General features: G+C 40.2%; 1 protein-coding gene across 1 annotated transcript in view; it reads right to left on the bottom strand.

Moving 5' to 3' along the window:
* The window catches only part of CRHR2 (corticotropin releasing hormone receptor 2), a 100,594-nt gene that overhangs the window by 80,549 nt on the left and 1,088 nt on the right, over positions 1-18,957 (bottom strand). The gene's annotated exons all lie outside the window — the stretch shown is intronic.

Genomic DNA, 18,957 nt, shown 5'->3' with positions numbered 1-18,957 from the left:
TCTCAATAGTTATTTTAAACTTCTTCAGCCATAACAGATTTAAGTTAGACAGACCAGGGTTGTCTGTGCTAATGTCTAATCCACTAGCTTTATGTCGCAGAAAAATGAAACACTCCTTCCACTTCTGTGGTAAGGATCATATTCCAAACGAGAGGGAAAGGTGACCATGTTAAGGATAAAAACAAGCCCTGTTCTCCTATATTTCACACGTTTTCTTTTTCTTCAAGCTGACTATGATGGTCTCATCACTTTAGTTCTAGAATCAAGGATTTCAGAACCTGAGTTTGTCGACTTCATCTGCCATGGGTCCATGTACAAACTTCCTGGGGGAAATGTTGGCTCTGGAGGTTCTGAAGAAGCTCCATGAACTGGATCTAGACTGAAAATAACGCATAAAAATGGAATGTGTGATGATATTTTTTAAATCCGGATCTGTCCCCTGAGACTATTCATAGTATGGTTCCCAAACAGCAAAACTAGAAGGAGAACAAAAACATGAAAGGAAAGGAAAGAAGGAAAGAAGGAGGTGAGGAGAGAAAGACAGGCTTCTAACCTCAGCACTATCCCTAACCAAATGATACATGCAGCTAGGATATCGGCCAAAAACTTGGGGTAAGGGAAAATGCTCTAGATATTTCAAAGGGGATGAGAGAGATGGTGATGCTTCAGCACATGTCAAATGTACAGTGTAACAGGCATATGTCTGTGCAAAGAGACCAGAAGGCAAGATGCTGTAGAAAATACCCTATCATTCAGTAGCTCACTCTGCTCCCTCCTTAAGCAATTGTAGGCTTCCTGCCATCCTTAGATGAGCACGAACAGAATTGCTGTTCACAGTTAGAGTGCAAGAAGAGGATTTTACTTTTCTTTAATACAAGGAGAAATAGAAGGAGTGGTGGTGGGGGGAAGTGTCTGTAAGAAGATATAGAATTTCCTTTCAGCAAAGGCAGCAGTAAGGTCAGACAAAATGTGTATCAAAATGCTCATTCATCTCCACAAGGTATTTAATGCTCACCATTCACTTCCATTTAGACCAGACTCTCCCATTTAGACACTTTCTGCCTTCCTTGGTAAAAGGTTTTCTCTTATGAAAAGAGAAAAAAAAAATCACTGAGCTCTCATAAATTACATTTGTAATGTGACTGGGGCAGATTTATCCCACTGTCATTTCCAGTATGGGATAACTCCAACAGAAAGCAATTAAGCTTTTGCTATTTAACCACTGGGCATTCCCCCTTTGCTGGGGAGCCCTGGGGAGGCCACATCTGGAGTACTGTGTCCAGTGCTGGGCTTCCCATTACAAGAAAGACATGGAGCTATTGCAGCCTGTTAAGGACTGCTAAGATGATGGAGTCCAGCAACTCTCATAAAAGGACTGGCTGACAGAATTGGGCCTGCTAAGCTTGGAAAACAGAAGACTGAAGAAACCTTCAGTCTCAAAACCCTCCTGGATGTGATCCTGTGTAACATGCTCTGGGTGACCCTGATGGAGCAGGGGAACTTGGAGTGAATGATCTGCAATGATCCCTTCCAACCTCAACTATTCTGTGATTCATATTCTATTTGGTACTAAATCACAAAATCTTAAAGATCAAGTTTCCCATGAACAATTGTGCAGTAGAGAAGAAAGATCGAGATGTGAATGGACAGAAAAACCGTAAGGGTCTTCAATGAATCCAAAGTCCATGAAAACGGATCTTTAATTTCTAAAGTTTTTAAGGCAACATGACTTGGACTCCATCTGCCAAATAACAATGAGAAACTGGCTTATATATCATACATGGAAGCGGTGACATTTGCCTTGTTTAATTTGATATATAAATCAAAGAAATATTCGCAGGCATTTGTTATAGGATTTAATTTTGATTGCTTTTACAAAGCAGTGAATTACATTCTCTGGAAATACTACCTTCACCTGCAAGCTACAGCCAAGATACAGAAAAGCTGCATATTTTTTTTAAAAAAAATGTGTTAGCTGTGGCAACTGTTTGGACATAGTTCTTCCCAAATAGGAACAGGAAAATATCTGTAGTACAACATAAACTCACTGCCTGAATTTGGTGTCTCAGCAGATCAAGCAATATCAGTTGCCAAATGAGCAGCAAAATTTTGAAGCCTCTTCTGTAAAAAAAGTAGTAATTTCTATAGTATCCACCAGAAATGTACATTTTGACCCAATGTTTCAAGAGAACAGATAAATGCAGTTCTGTTAAGCTCTAGCACTGTCGCCCATTTTAACTCTAGGAATTTCATGAAGTCTGGAGACCTGTTCTCTCTACCTCTCTTCCATTTTCCTATCACAAAATAACGTAAATTGCCAAAGGTCTTCTGGAACGCCTACAGCTCCCTGGATGGCAGATAGTAACAATTTTCCAGGTTATCTTTTGGTAGTGTATTCACTACCTGAGAAGGCACATCCATTTGTGGGTCAGATCTTATCTCTAGACAAGTTAAAAGGCTAGGCAATAGTGGAATACAAGCTAAAAAAATAAAATAAAATAAAATAAAACGCGGTGACAAAATACAGTATAGCGTTCCATAGTGCTAAATTCCAATGAGCTATCCCAGCATCTCAGCCAGTTTGGCAATGTTGCCTAATTAGCTGCCACAAACTTCCTCAAGGAATTCCTTGAGCTCCCTCTTTGCTTGTCTTGTAATAAGGTCACTCAAAGCCCATTCAAGATGCCTGTACTTTTCTAGATCAGGATGGAAAGGTCTTTTCCTTATATATTTACTCCTAAACATAGAAAACTGTAGCTTGGAAAGGACCTAAGTCAGAGGGCCAAGCTCTCACTGGGCTATATCAAGTGCATTCACGTGAAAGTGAAAACAGCACCTTTCCCAAAATTTTATAAGCTAAGGTTATGAAGAAACAGTACAAGAAGAAGTAACCGAGCACTAAACTGTGGGATCCAAGCTAGTCAGTGATAAAATTACAAGCAGAATTTAAAAAATAAATGTCACAGTCCACTGCTAGCAAAGAACATAGTTGTTCCGGGCCAGACTTCCATTAGTTTCTATCCAACCTACACAGCATAGAGCAAACCTCTGCGTTCACAGAGAAGCAATGAACACAGTGAGCAGATCAGGGGAAAGATGCTTTCTACATAAATTCTACTGCCGCCCTATAAAAACAAAGACCAATCCTTACATAACAAAAATTGATTAGAGGGTTCAAGCCAAGCCCTAATTTCACTACTATAAACTCACAAAGAGCGGTTTGCTGCATATCACCTAATAAATGAAATGTTAGTGAATAAAAGACAACTTTATTGTTGCTTACACAGTTCCAATATTCTCAAGTAGCTCACATATTAAATATTTTTTTAAGGAAATCATTACTAAGAATTTTGTTCTTCTCAGCTATCTGACCTTAATTATATCATGTACAATGAGATCATTTGATGCACTAGCTTTTACCTCTGCTCCTCCTAAAAATAGAATATAAATCTTTATATAGATAAAGGGTTCATTTTGTAGTTACATATGAAGTGTTCATGATAAAATGTTTTTGCCTTTCCTATACAGGCAAATGGTAATAATTATCTTTGGACCAAATCAATAGAAAATGGTTAGCAGACTTTCTAATGAGGTTACAACCTTAAGTAAGATTTGTTCTCATTATTTTTGAAACATGAAGGGGACGCAATATATATCATGTCGTAGTTCTTGCTGGTCATCATCTGTGAAATTCAGTTAATCAGATGTAATAAGTTGTCCAGAATATTGGAGGGAGAAACCTTCAGCTTCAGAGAATGACTCTGGATTGAGTTTGATCTAAGAGAAACGTATAGCTCATTAGCTCTGTTTAGTTAAACATATAATGCAGGATGCACATCTCATCAGTTTGAATACCTCTGTTACCTCAGTAGTAAAAGGCATTTACAGAAACTGTTCACAACATGATGCAGCCTGCAGCAGAGAAAGCTGCTTGATTGCATGTGACAGCAGGTCAGCTTACAAGTTTTCCTTTAAAAAAGTCTTCCTACTTCCTCAAACATTTATCTATTCTCTTTTTACCAATCACTTTCCATTTATACATTTTTTCCCATCCTGAAATACCATTTCAGGATCAGTCAAAAGAAACAATCTCAGAAAATTTCAACCAACACCGAGTTACACATAACAGATTGGTAGAAGGATTTTTGTGACCTGGATGGTAGCACTAATGGTTCCTAAATTGCTGCAGCTTTCAAAAGACCTCTTCATTCTGTAAGTAAATGAAACATCTGGGTCAACAGAAGCTCTTTTAAGCTGTTCATGCAATTATATGTCAATGCCGCTTCCTTTTGTGACATTCAGAACGCCTTTAAGAGAGTCCCAGTTGAATAGAGGGGAAAATACTGAACAGCGAGAGCTCAACCACCTGCCCTTTCCAATATCCTGTGAGACAGCAGTGTGAAAGACAACTTGCCATGCGATAACTATGAAGGAAGTGGCTTCACAAATGCCGCAGGGACAGTGGAAACAGAAGTTCTTTGAGATCAGTCGAATGGAGTGCAGTGAAAACCTGCAAGGAACCTACAGTTCCTTGGCAATCATCTGGTACCGACCTCCCTGCAAACAGAGTGCCTCTTATTTTTGCAGCAAAGTTAGAGAAGCTAGAAACACAAATTCTGCTTGCACAGCCTTGGGGAGTTTTAAGAACAATGTAAAGTAGGACATGATTTTAAAAAATATATAGGAAAGTTTGAAAATATTAGCAATGAAGATAATTAATACAGAGTAGCGATTTTTTTTCATTAAAAAAACAAGAACAGGGATATAATCCTTTGAAGTAAGAGGACCAAGCTAGAACTTAAGGAAAATTGACAAGTAGATTTAGTTCAGATTCTCTGTTTTGGGAAAGACATGTGCTGCATACAGACAGAATTTCGCCATACGACTTCACTAAGCTATTAAGAGATAAAAATATCTCTCAGTCAGCAAGCTAAATTCTGACTGTTTGCTGAGATTGAAAACCAGGTAGTGAATTTACTTATGGTCCCATATTGATCATGTATTGGATTTACAATACTTGCATCTGTCTTTAAATGAAAAATCATATCCATTCAGGAAAAAAAAAAAGCAAAAAAAAAGAACCTATAGAGACTCTTGCCTGATCTTGTCAAAATTGCATCCAGTTCTTGCAATTGAAAAGTGCAAATCTTAGCATTTACTTGCAAATGATTGTAGAAATGTCTGAGATTCTATCGATGCTCTCTAAAGCTTTCATGCCAAACTTTTTCTTGCAAACCTCCTGTCAAACTTTCTTAGTCAAACATGGGCCTATGTTAATTTGGGTGTTTTTTTTTTGCACTAAAAGGCAACACAGAGCCTGATCAAAGGCTATTTTTATTTTTAAGTTATCACCTGAGAGTCTGAACTTTTCTTCATTGTGATACAGTGCTGAATGATGAAAACACATTTTCAGAAAATTTTATTTGCAAAAAGAGAGCTCAGCTTATAGAAAATAATGACAATCTCCACTGGAAAAGCCAGGCATTTCAATAATTTATTTCACTAGATCAAGGAAAGAGACAAGATACATTGGAAGGTATGGGATATGTGACAACAGAATATGTATTATAGTAGCAAATGTAGCCTAGGAAACAACTCTGCACTGCAGAAAAGAAATGCGATTTTGATAACTAAGCATTTCCTTTGGCACACAGAAAAATTGTAGGTGCTACAGACCAACAGATCTGCACATAAGCAGTAAGACCTGAAAATAAAGAGATATAGATAAACTATAAAGATAGACCAGCAAGCTTAGAAATCTATTGGTATCTGTAATGATCATTTACACAGATTACATATCTAAGCTTATGGATATTTTTGCAACTCCGAAGATGCTAAATATATTAACCTCATTTTTCCCACTTTTTTCCCCACACAAAGGGATGATTTTCATTCAGTAATGTTAACTTAAAGAATAAAATATTTCAGTGCTGAAAGAAAGTGAGGGAGACAACAGCAGCAAGATAAGAAAGATACTAAAATCTGACAGTCTGCTTAGCACTTTGCACATCTGATATCCTTTGCATGAAAGCTTTTATAGACAACTGCAAAACACTGAATTTCTCCTCAAAACTGTCCTGCTCAGCCCCAAAGAACTGAGTGTGACCAAGGAATAGAAGCAACAGGATATCAAGGAACTGATATGAACTGATATGAAGGCCAGGGCTGCATTAGGAAGAGCTTTGTGAGCAGGCCGAGGGAGGGGATCTTCCCCCTCTACTTAGCCCTGGAAAGACTCCACTGCATTACTGTGTCCAGTGCTGGGTTCCCCAGTACGGGGGAGATGTGGAGCTACTGGAGCCAGTGCTGTGGAAGGCCACTAAGATGGTGAAGGGTCTCGAGCATCTCTCATATGAGGAAACGCTGAGAATTGGGACTCTTCAGTCTGGACAATAGTGAGCAGGGATCTTCTTGATCCATTTAAATATTTGAAGGGAGGGTATAGAGAAGATGGAGTCAGACTCTTTTCAATGGGACAAGAAGCAACAGGGACAAAATGAAAGACAGGAAGATCTGCCTGAACATGAGGGAAAACCTCTTTGCTGAGATGGTGACTGAGCACTGGAACAGGCTGCCCAGAGAGGTTGTGAAGTCTTCTTCCTTGGAGATATTCAAAAGCCACGAAGGCAGAGTCCTGGCCAGCCTGCTCTCTCCAATCTGAGCAGGCAGATTGGACTAGATGACCTAAAAGTCCTTTCCAACTTCAACCATTCTGTGATTCAGTGCAAAGCATGGTCAAGCTTTGCACTCATACTTGAAGAGGCTTTTTAAGGCAAGCAGGCAGAACTAAAATGGCTTTAACATGACCTAGTGGTCATTTTACCCGTCTGCTCGCTCATGGATAAACTCAGAGGATGTGAAAGCCAGCGAGGAAAGAGAAAAAGAAGATCACAAAGCAAACAAGGCTATGAATAGCTGTTTCTGTGTAGCACAGAAAGGAGGAAAGCACTTAGACCAAGCCAGGCACCTTCTTTTTACTGACAAGACAGTATGCTGCCTCTGTCATGACACTGTTTATTAATTTGCTCAAAGACTCTGGCAGGACTGCTGTTGGTAATTGAGTCTGTTGTTCCATTCTACCTGTCTCAGGCACAGGACAGCATGTATCACACTTGCCCTTTATATCTGCTGTTTAACTAATAATTCCTTTCTCTCACTTGCCGCTTTTTGGGATAGAAGCTCAGATTTTTGCCTGTTCACTGTCTCATAGCTGGCTTCTGGCTTGCATGACAGTCCCATTCTTCCCCCCAGCTGCTTCTTAACGTGCCACATGCTTTTGTGAGGGTTCATGCCCTACATTCCAATACTGCACTAACATCTGAGGACTTATTGGTCATCTGTGCCCTGCTTTGCTCTTTTCCTATCTAACCTCACAACACTTTTTCTCTTACTTGTCTTGGAAACGGTTGACAATTCTTCTCACCTCTGCACAACATGCCATGCTATGCTGCCCACTCGTACTGCTCTTACTCCTGCAAAACTGTATTTCTACATCTGACTTCACTCAACTCATTCACTACACTCTTTCACATCAGCTCTACCCTTTCTCCTTCCCATCCTGTGACTTAATACATATTCTTCTCTAGGCACAAGGTCTCTGTCTCTCCACTCACTTTCATCTCAATTACCAACCTCCCTCTCTATTCCCAGTCTGCTCGACTGATGTTCTGATCTTCCTCTGGCCAGTCTATTCTCTGCCATCTTTTCTTTTCCTTCATGTTTCCACTTTCCCTGCAACCTTCTGCAATTCCTTTGCTTTTGCAGCACAGAAAGAAATTTGCACCGATAAACTTGTTAATCCCAGTGAGATGAAAAATGTTTTAATTCTTAGAATTGTCCCATATGGCCTCAAAAAGAGTCATCTTCCAGGCATGGCACAAACTCCAACATCACTGTTGGATGCACATCCAACATTCCCCACTGTTTGGATGCAAACTCCAGGTTTGTCACAGGGACATCTGGACCTAATCAGTTTTGCTGCCTTCTGAGAACTGATTAACAGGGTTATTCCTGTTACACTAACATGGAAGAGGATGTGGAGTCCAAAGTTCAGTTTTCTAGCAAGCCACATAGAGTACTCAGACTTTTGAAACTTCCAGCGCTCAAACTGCATAACTTCATCTCAAAAAAAGTTATTTTTATCTGGTCCTTATACCTTGAGTATCTGCTTTCCTGAATGAGCCATCAGTGAGTCATCAACACTTAAGGATTAAATCAAAGCAATTAGCCCTGCCTTTTTCAGCTGATTTTCATTAAGGTAACATGGCAACTAGACAAATGTCAGTGCCCTGTGATCTCACTTAATTCCCCAGAAAGCAGGCAAGGGAGGAACTAAAACAATAAAAACGGTGCAACGTAAATATACATGTCAATCGGTAAAGTATGTAGAAACTAAGCAAGAGTTTGAGACCTTTCTTACTTTGTTAGGCATCACATGGTATAAATCACCAAGTCATAGAAATGCTTGTTGGAAGGAGCTACAGTGGAGCTACCTTGTCCAATTTGCAATATGTCTTCCTTCCACACTAATCCAGAACTATCTGAGCTAAGCACTCAAAATTAACAGGGGCATTTCATTTTCAGAAAGTACTGTGCAAATCAGAGTAACATTTTGAAAGCTCCTCATGAACCTAAGGATTTAAGCACACAACTGACTTAACACAGCTAAGGGAACTTCTTTCTCTGAAATGTAAGGATATGCATTTTAGCTAAGGCTTACCAGAAACTGATTGTGCACCCAGCCAGTTACCATATGGTCCCAGAACATCCGAATGACTCACTCAGATGTCTGCCTCATTAATGGTACTTTCTGTGCGCTGTCAGGTTACTCCACAGAATAGGGAATCAGGAATCGAGTTTAAATACAGGGCCTAGACAAGGAGCTATGCAGATTACCTCATCAGCTGAAGAAGCAATGAAAAGGGTAAGACAACAAATCTTATTGAAGCCCTGGGATTTCTGCACCTGGAGTACTGTGTGCCGTTCTGGGCTCCCCAGTACAAGAAGGACACTGAGCTTCTAGAGAGGGTCCAGCATAGAGTCACGAAGATGATTAAGGGACTGGAGCATCTATTGTATGAGGAAAGACCAAGCGAGCTGGGTCTGTTTAGCTTAGAGAAGAGAAGGCTGAGAGGAGACTCGATCAACATGTTCAAGTACCTGAGGGATGAACGTAGGGAGGATGGGGCCAGGCTCTTCTCCGTAGTGGCCAGCAACAAGACGAGGGGTAACGGGTGTAAGTAAGTTGAAACACAGGAAGTTCCTCTATGTGAGGAAGAACTTCCTTCCTGTGAGGGTGACAGAGCCCTGGAACAGGCTGCCCAAAGAGGCTGTGGAGTCTCCTGCTCTGGAGATCTTCAAACCCACCTGGATGCCACCCTGTGCCCTGTGCTCTGGGTGTCCCTGCTGGAGCAGGGGGTTGGACTAGATGATCTCTAGAGGTCCCTTCCAACCTCAACCATTCTTTGATCCTGTGATTCTCTGCTTCTGTGTGATTGGATTGAGCTGCCAGGTGTAACATCTCTGCTCATCCAGTTTGCTTCTGTAATCAGAATGACTAAGTCATGGACCTGCAGCTTAAATCTAACAGAGAATCAGTGTAATAGGAATCTCTAAGAAATATCTTAGACCCATTCGCTGAAAAATCAAACACAATTATTGTATTTCTAGTTACAAGAGAATGTTTTCTGTGTTAACTAATGTTATAAATTGAAACCTACTGTTACGATGCTCATGCTTTTCTGACATATTCCCCTCTAAAGCTCAGCTCACAGGCTCTTCTGTTTTCCTCAATGCTTGCTGAATGAATAAATAAAAGTAGCAAACACAAAGGACTTTGTGAAGCAATAAATTTTATATTATTATTGTTGCCAGAATTTGTTTTACAAGAGAAACGTGCAACAAAATCAGGGAAGATAAAGGAGTTAAGAACAGATTAGGACAAAAATGTCATGGCAAGGCTGAGAATTGGTTTGTAGGTGGATAGTGACAACTAAAGGAGAAAGATCTTGGTGTGTGATCTTCTAACTCGGCCCAAGAAAGGATAAGAACGTGCAGCAAATCCCAGCATCCAGACTAGTGCAGCCTCTCTTCCCTGGTTTGTCTGTAATAAAGAAATCATTGCAGGAGAATAGCTCAGCTGCAAAATTCACCACCAGCACTGTAGCTGCATTTTGATTCACCTCTGTCATATTTTGTGAGTGGAGCTTTGAAGCACAAGACAGATCCAAACAGATCTCATTGTTCCTTCATGAAAAGAAAAGGCAAGAAAGAGAAGAAAAGGAAGAAAAGAGAAAAAAAGAGAAAAATAAAAGACCCTTCATATTTTAGTGTTGTATAGAACGTTTCCTAGGCATAGTCAGTTTTGGTGCAGTACTGCCAGCTAACAGGTGGAAACATTATTTAAACATGAAGCCTGTGAAGTGGGAAATTCTGATGAGCGGGACAAAATGAACCAAACATATATATATATAGGATTTCATTAAAGAAAGTTTAATATATATATATAGCCAGTTTCTGTTTTTATCATTTGCTTTAATGCATTGCTTGTTACCTCAAAAGTCTCATACTGAACAGAATCTGCTTCTCTGTTACTCCTAGCACTACAGAGAATGAAATCAGAATAGAGCAATCTGAGATTTATTCATTTTTGGACTCGTCCTTAGAGCTAATAACTTAAAACTCCACAAGTAACATCTGATGTGAATTAAACTGCACTAAGAAATAAAAATATTTACTAAAAATCCATTGCCGCCAATTGTCATTGGATACCATATTCCTCATTGTCAAACTACTAAAAATCATGTCTCACCTGCAAGGAACTCAACAGTTAATCCAGCGATCTGGATAGCAAGGCAAAACAAAGTCTGGAGTTCAAAACTGAGTAACAGTGTCCCTTTCACAAGACAGCAGACCATGAGCAAGATCTTGCATGACATTTGCAGTCTGTGAACTTTACTGGGACCAGGACAAAACTTGAAGTATTGCTCCTACAAGTTACAGAAGTCTCAAGGATTAACCATTACTCTTATCTCTCTCCATGAACAGCCACTGAAGAACAGAAGGAAGCACAAAGGCTATAAATGCAAACAGTCTTCAGCTATTGGAATTGCCTTTCCACTCCAATAGGAATTGGAGAGATGGCTTTCCAGTCAGTAGGAGGCAAGCTCAACAGCCACAACTAAGGAAAGTATTGGCTCACTGTTAATATACCAATTTGTTGTTCTTGTTATGTGGGAACACCCTGAAGCCTCTGTCAAGCATCCTGGGGTTTACAGAGGCGGTCAAATAGTCCTTACCAGGAGAGATCTTTCATTCAAGAGAGATCAGGTTGATAAAAAAGCAGCAATTAACATGGGGAATACAACAAGGAGGAATCTTTATCTCATCCAAATGTTAGGTTTTGTTTGCCTGATGAAGCGTCTTGGATGGAGATGGTTCATCCCAGAATGGCTCTTTGCACGGTTCCATGCCTTCAGACCCACTCTTTTGGAAGAACAAACCTTGGCACTTCCCTTCCTTCAGCCTTATTGAGTAGCTCTGGTAAAACCACTGCCTGTCCCCTCCTCTCAGCCAGTGACCTGCTCCCCAGCAGGTGCTCCAAACAGGCAGGGACAACGAGGTTCCTTCCAGAACATCCTCCATAGCCACCTCTGCTATGTCCTTGCCTTCATTTCATTCACTGCCCTTCAGTGAGTCCCTTTTACCACTCAGTGGGATGTGCAAATGTCAGAGGCAGCACTGTCAGTAATAACAGCAGACCAAATCCCAGGGACACTCTTCACACCAGTTTTCTTTTATCCCATCTATCATTTCCACCCCCAACTGAGTCAGTGTACTTGGGCTGAGGACACCTACTTTACCTGCACTTTAAGTGACACCCTGTGGCTGCAAGAAGGAATTACGGGTGGCCATTCCCTCGGTGACAGTCTCCCTGAGGTCTGGTGACAAATAAAAAGTGAGGCTGAAAACCGGTATGTCACAGAGAGTCCTTAGTGCTTTGTAAATGGAGAGGACACCTTGATTCTGCTTTCCCCTGCAGGGTTCAATCCTTTCCCTCCCACAGCTGCAGGCAAAGCTGGTGGCAGGAAAACGGAGAAAATCCCACACCCATGAGTCCCCACACTAGAAGTAGCTGCATGGGATTTTTCCACTCAGTTCAACGTTGCGCGATGAGGAATTTTTACTGTTTTCCTTGTTATGCATTTGCTTTCTATCCCCCCTTTCCTATTTGTTCAAATGCTGTCCTCTACTTCTCCCTTGGTGCTGACAGCGCACACTTGTACGAGTGCCACGCATTTCCTAACTTGTGGGAAGAACTTGAGCCCCCATCTGCTTGCCACCTGGCAGTTGCTATCCGTTTGGACAACCACTCACCATCTCATGCAAGGGACAGAGAGGTGCCTGGGCCAACACCCTGAGAGAGAAGGTCATAGAACCCTCTAGAACATAAGAGGACCTCTGGCTTTTCTTATCCTCCAAAAGACTCAAGGCTGCCCTCTCAGGGTCCCATCAGTGCTCTGTCACTGTGAAAAGCCACTTTTCTTGATAATCCAGGGAGATGACCCCTCTGACACCATTTCAGGATCAGCGCCCTGAAACAGTGCTACAGGCACGGCAAGGACCTGGGCCTCCAGCTACTGAAGTCAGTTCTGATTTACCTCAGTAGAAGATCGGACAAGTCCGGTGCCAACAGCAGCAGCAGTTCCTGGCTCTTGGAAATGGGTGAAGTCTGCCTTGGAAATCAAACATGCCTAACATTAAGAGCATCTCTATGAGGCACTACAGGAACATAACAAAGCCACCCCCTAACTTACCAGCAAAGAACAAAAATACCAAGCAGTGTTTAATTAGAGAAAAGGTCCTTCAAGATGACTGAAGTAGCATTAATATTCCTATTTTACCACACTTGATTTAACTTCTGCTTTGTTCTCAGTAAAAAGATCACATATTTCAGAGGATGACAGTAGCAGGAACAGGAAAGATGGCTTATTTTCATTCTTTTAGAATATTGTTTTCAACACTCTTCTTCCAAGCTGCAACATCACAGTGATCGCTTACCAAAAATTATACTTCACAAAAGAAAGAGAAAATAACAAAAAGTTCTAAAAATAAAGTGTAAAACAGCTTCCACGCATGCACACACTGAAACAAAAAGCTTCCCACAACCATATTTGTGGAAGAACTGAACCTAAATTAGCAAGAGAAAATGAGCAAAGATGGTTGAAACCTTAATCCGGATACAGCACTATCGGAGTCAAGCTGACTTAATCAACTGCAGAGCTGATCTCCTTAGAGAAAAACTTTATGAGACTAAAAATATGCTTTATTTCCTCCCTCCAGAATTCCATTTCTGGCCTTCTTTTCCCTCTGCCATGTACATCATTCTTCCCATGTGTCCTTTTCTGTTATTTTTCAGATACTAATACTTGACTGGCAAATATCAAGTTGGTCACTTCAGGACAGCTGAAACGTGGCTTCTCCGAGCCTGCTAACTCTGATTTTCATGATGTTTTTGTACTAAGCAAATGGTTAAAGTTGGTTATAAAATTTACTTTCCTACCGAACATCTCCTCCTATCCTTAAATAGACAGGTGCAGAAAAAGCCTCCTGGCGACCTAAAAAGAGCACAGAAGAGGGAAGGGGCTGGGTAGGTAGTTTCAGGCCTCAGCAGGACTTTCCTGAGTCTGCAAACAAATGTGTGTAGCTTAGCGAAGAAGAGGAACTTAGATATTTGATCTTCAGCTCTCTTCACTCAGCAGTGTGTTTTAAATATATAAAGAGCCCTTCAGTCCCAATGCCTGTACACCAGAGCTGTTCAACATCTGTTAGTTTTCAGGCTCTTATGTTTCCTCTCACCTTGTCCTCCTTCCCAGCCCAAACTTTAGCTGCTGCTCTTTGGTGCACCCAGCAAGACCTCTAGCAATCACTATTCAGGCTAGCAACACTGTGTTGGTTGGCATTTTATTTCTCTTCCTAGTTAAAATGAATGGTCACCAGAGCATAAAACATCCCTGTCTTTTACGAAGGGAATTAGCTTTGAAATTGCACCCTTTAGAAATAACCTAGAGAAAGTAAGCGATGTGAATCACAGAAGTGCTCAACATGGTAAAATACACTAGATAAAACACAAGAGAAAATATTAATACAGCCTTTAGGCCAGCCATTTATAAAAAAATCAGATTTCTTTAATTGCTAAGTCTTACCATAAGTATGAACAATTCTCTAAAGCTGACCATTTCCAAGGAAGACTCATGTTTTATATACAAGCTGAAAACGCTGCTCAAGAAGAACTTTGAACAATGGTTAATCAGAAAGAAAAGCAGCAAAGGTTCGATCTTGTTAAAAGAATGATCATCTAACATATGAAAATTAGTTATTTTTGCTTTTTAGAGACTAAATCATCTCTTCATAAAGAGGGACTGGAAAGAACAAGCAGCTATTAATTCACTTCATCTTTCCTTCAGAATAGAAAAGACTATTTGCCTGTGTCCTAGATGAAGTGGCACACACCTATAGGAATTTTTCTGCCAGTGTGGAGCAAGCAATGTCAATACCAGTGTCTATGTCTTGCTATCTCCCATGTCCGTCCACACTAAGCAACAGTCTTAGTTGCTTTCTCTCCCATCTCCTCGAAGTCAGTCTCCGCAAGGGCAGGTGGATGTAGGGTCACGTAGGAAAAGGTGGTGTACATAACCTTGGAACAAGGAGTAGGCAAAGAAGGAGAGAATTCCCAACAGCACGAGGTTGGCAATGCTCATGTGTTTGTCTTCAGGAGAATAGTCACTAGAGCAAATGAGCATTATTTTTGTAACATGAAATGCACTTATAGGAAGTGACTATCTCTGTCAAAGAGCTTTCCTAAACTCAGAGGAAGGTGGTTTTGAAGAGAGAGAATCAGAGCTATAGAGATCTTTTGTGATCACAAAAGGAGTCAGATCTCCTGAGGTGTGGATCCAGTACAGCTCCCCTCCACCCAGGGAGGGATTTATCTGACTGAACACTGGCATCATATCATTCATCTTAGGGTATTTGCAAGACTCACAGGGGCTGGAAGGTAAACACACACCTACAGAACATCAGGAGTTCGTGCCAGGCCAGACTCCCCTGGACATATCGAGCTGCATTAGCACTTGTGCATGGACTGCTGAACTGACCTCTAGGCGTTCACTTTAGGCTGCATCTGTAGTCACTTGGGCTCCGTTATCTTGTACCAGAGCTTATAGATTTAGCTTAACTGTTCATAACCTACAATGTTACAACCTAAATTTAGGTATTTTAATCCGCAAACTGAACATGTTGTAGTGCTTCCACCTTCTGTCTGCAGCTACCACTAACCAAGCAATCCAGCCCCCAATGGACTTGTGTCTTCATGGAATACCCCTGGATTCACTGGATTTGGCAGACAAACTCAAATCAGGCAGCCAAGGCCAGAAGTGTCACCACTTATTGCCCATCAGATGACTAGCAAATACTGGAACTACCCACAGCAAAGGACAATTTGTAGGGAAAGGAAAGAGCTAAAGTAGGTGTACTTTAGCCTGTGACATGCAATAAGTGCTTATACATATATATCTTCTTGTAAGCTGCAGAAAGAGTCTCATTACTGCCCATTTGCTGAATTAATCAAGCTTCAGCAAGGCCTAATAAGTGGATTAATCTGTTTTTGAAAACGAGTATAAAAGCTTCACACTGTCAAAGCATAAACACACCTAGAGGGCAGCAATCATATTGTCATCTTTAACTATATATAGATCCTGATCAGAGACAAGTGCAAAGCAACGCACTGCACCAACACATAATTTTTACATATTTTTTTTCCTTTTTTTTAAGAACTATACAAGAGTTTTGCTGCAAAAAGAAAGCAAAATTGCAAGTGAAAGGCATCATCTTTAGATCCTTGACCTAAGAACACTTTTCCTATATTCATAAATCATGTTAGAGTAATCAGATTTTGATTTGTCAACCTGACTTTGTTTCCCAAATAATAAGAGAGAATAAAAATCAAAATAGCAGTCTCAGAGATGAGAAATACCCATGGACTGACAGACTTTCTGTTCTATGAATCCAGCTGAAACTTATCTGAATCACACAGCAGGCCCCAAGAGACTCACAGACGCACACGCACAAGTTCATCAGGATTATTTTTTGTACTTACAACGGAAATCTGATTTTTTTTGCAGACTGTTTATTTTATAGTTCCTGTCTTTAAATCTGTGACTTGGATTAAATCTGTGACTTTTGGTTAAGTTGTGTTGACATTTTTCAGGAGTTGGCAGTGTTGCCCATCGGAGCTCTCAGGGCTTGTGTGTTAGACAGGGTGACAATCACAGCGTTACAGAGCTGAGTGGGATTCCAAGCCCGGGTAAGTCCATATGAAGCCTTCAGTGAGTGGTGCTGATGCTGCTGCATTTTGTCTTGAGTGCACACACTACATACATAGAGACTACAATAAGTGAGACGAATAACCCTGCGAGCACCAGGAGCCTGATTTCTGAAGGGTTTGTGTCTTGTGCTTGACCAAGCCTGCTGTATAAGAAGGTGAAAATGCTAGTCTAAGCTTTTCATGAAGTTTGCACACTTACAAGACTGAATTTTCTAGGGTCCCGTGAGCCACAGGCAGATTCAGAACCCTTTTTATAAAGGGAATATTATTGTATTCATGTCATCTAACTGATAAACTACTTTATGATACTAGTAGGAGCTTGGAATTGTTTGAGACCTTCATTCCTAAAAAAAATTGCTGAAATTTCCCCAAAAGGCATATATATAAAAATGACAAACATGCTCATAGCCACACAAAACAAAAAATGTGCTATAGTTCCTACAAGGTAACAGTTCTCAGACCAGTGATGCATGACAGAGTAATAAATCGATGAGTTATGATCCAGCCCTGGATAAGCCATTAGTATAAGAAAGGCAGTGTACATACACTGCCTGCTCTGCACTTTTCCCATTTCTCTCTCAAAAGCAATCCAGCACAGTTTTACACACACTTATTTCTTCCTTTCTCCCAGCCAAAATGCAGAAGTAAGAAAACAGGACAAAACTACACTACACATCCTAGGCAAAAATCTTGTGTTAATCCAAGCTACCTCCTAATTGAATTTGACTGGATTATTCACCTCTGACATTTGCAGGCTCTATTTTCTGCTGTTTTTCAGTTGACTCTGTTTATTATTTGCATTATATGCACAGTCTGAGTTTGAAGCCCATTGAGTCCTGCTACAAATGGCCCTCTAACCTCCCCATAAAATAATTTAGGGAAATCATGGAGATAAAAGTAGTCAGACTGCACCAGTATTTGGCCTTCCTAAACTTTTGACATGTTCTATACTAACTGCCACATCTTTCAGACCAAAAGAGATTGCATCTTTGTATTCAAAGTTTAAATTGCTGTCCTGCTGCTTTCCCAAGCCTTAGCCGCAAGCTACCAAGTCTCAAGAAGCCGTTCATTTTACAAGCTGACTCTAATCTACGTGTATTTCTTCTCTTCTTCTCTTCCTCTTCTGTTCCAGGACAATTTACACACACAGAAGAGAGCACAAGATGGACTGCAAGGCTTCCCTAGATTAGCTCTGTGTTATATGTTATAAATCTGACAGGTATGCTCAGACTATCAGTCAGTCCTGCAAACATACATTTTCTGAATGGGAACAATCATGTTTTGAAAAGACAAAAATATGCATTCTCCCCAGTTAAAATAGCATTTCAGCAGTTCAATATAATTTCTTCATAAATACATTTTTAATTAAAAAATAAAAGTCACTGTTTTAAGAGCAAGGAATTAAAGAAAATTTACTAGAAATTTAATACAAATTTTAGCCACAAATGAGAAGAAGAAAAGCAGGGAAGGACTTTACATCAAGTCAATGATGCAATATTGAAAACACTAGGAGTCAAAATATGCTTGGGTATTTAAGTGTATTTCTTTTTTTTTTTTAATTTTAATCCCCTGTACAGGAAAGTAATTTGAGTTCTCTACAGTATGTTTATGATATAAATAAGAAATCATCCATAATGTATTTCTGTTTTTTTTTTTTCCTTCATTCTTTTTTCTGGGAAAAGCTAAAGGAAAGGAAATAGTGATATTCCCCACCAAAAATAAAATAAAATAAAGTAAAAACCTTTTCATGTCTTTCACATACCCTTCCTATGGCTAATCTTTCAGGGTCCATTCTGATACACTTCTATACACTCATCTCGGAGTTGTCCTTAGCTTTCAGCATATTTCCACTGTATGGGACGAGGAAAGTAGTGGACTGTTTGCTATGATCAAAGACAACACAACCCAGCTCTTTATCTTTGCCTACATATACTGTTGCGAAGCACACCGGTCAGAGAATACGTTTGAGGATGATCCTATGGTTTTCTGAGGTAACCTTCTTGCTCCCCTCAAAGGATGACGGAACACAGTCCCAAGAACAGGTTTGGCAGAGAGCTTTGTTTGCATGGGAAATGTATATAGCACTTTTGTCAATTAATCTGACCCTTGATACCTGTGGGGAAAGAGGAAATTTACTTTCACCAGTCAGAAAACAAGGTGAAAAGATGACCGAGTCATGCTTTTTAGGACTTACTGTGAATGATACTCCTGTGAAATTAACAGTAAAATAAAATTAGATCACTAACACCTTAGTAACAATTAGGAGTGAAATACACAGCAAAATGTCCACATAGTCAAAAGCACCCTAAATCAGTGGAAAAATAACTGGCAGATAAGTGGGATATGCATAGCTGGAGCTAATAAGTGAAAAACTCTTAACGAAAGGTCCAAACAATATTGATAGATAAAGAAAAGGAAATGAGTGCCTGGGTCCAACAGCCTGAATAATAAATTCTTAGTGAGTCATCATGATTGTTTACCTCTAAAACCAGATTGTCAGTTCCAAGACCTTTCTAAGGAGCCCTCATGCTCCCTTGCTCTGAATTTTATCTGCCTTGTAATATCCTCTCCTG

This window comes from Tinamus guttatus, unplaced genomic scaffold, assembly GCF_059628265.1.
Source record: "Tinamus guttatus ecotype Peru unplaced genomic scaffold, ASM5962826v1 Tinamus_guttatus_pri_ptg000599l, whole genome shotgun sequence".
NCBI lineage: Eukaryota > Metazoa > Chordata > Aves > Tinamiformes > Tinamidae > Tinamus > Tinamus guttatus.
The sequence above is the reverse complement of the archived record's forward strand: the minus strand, read 5'-3'. Positions and strand labels throughout refer to the sequence as shown.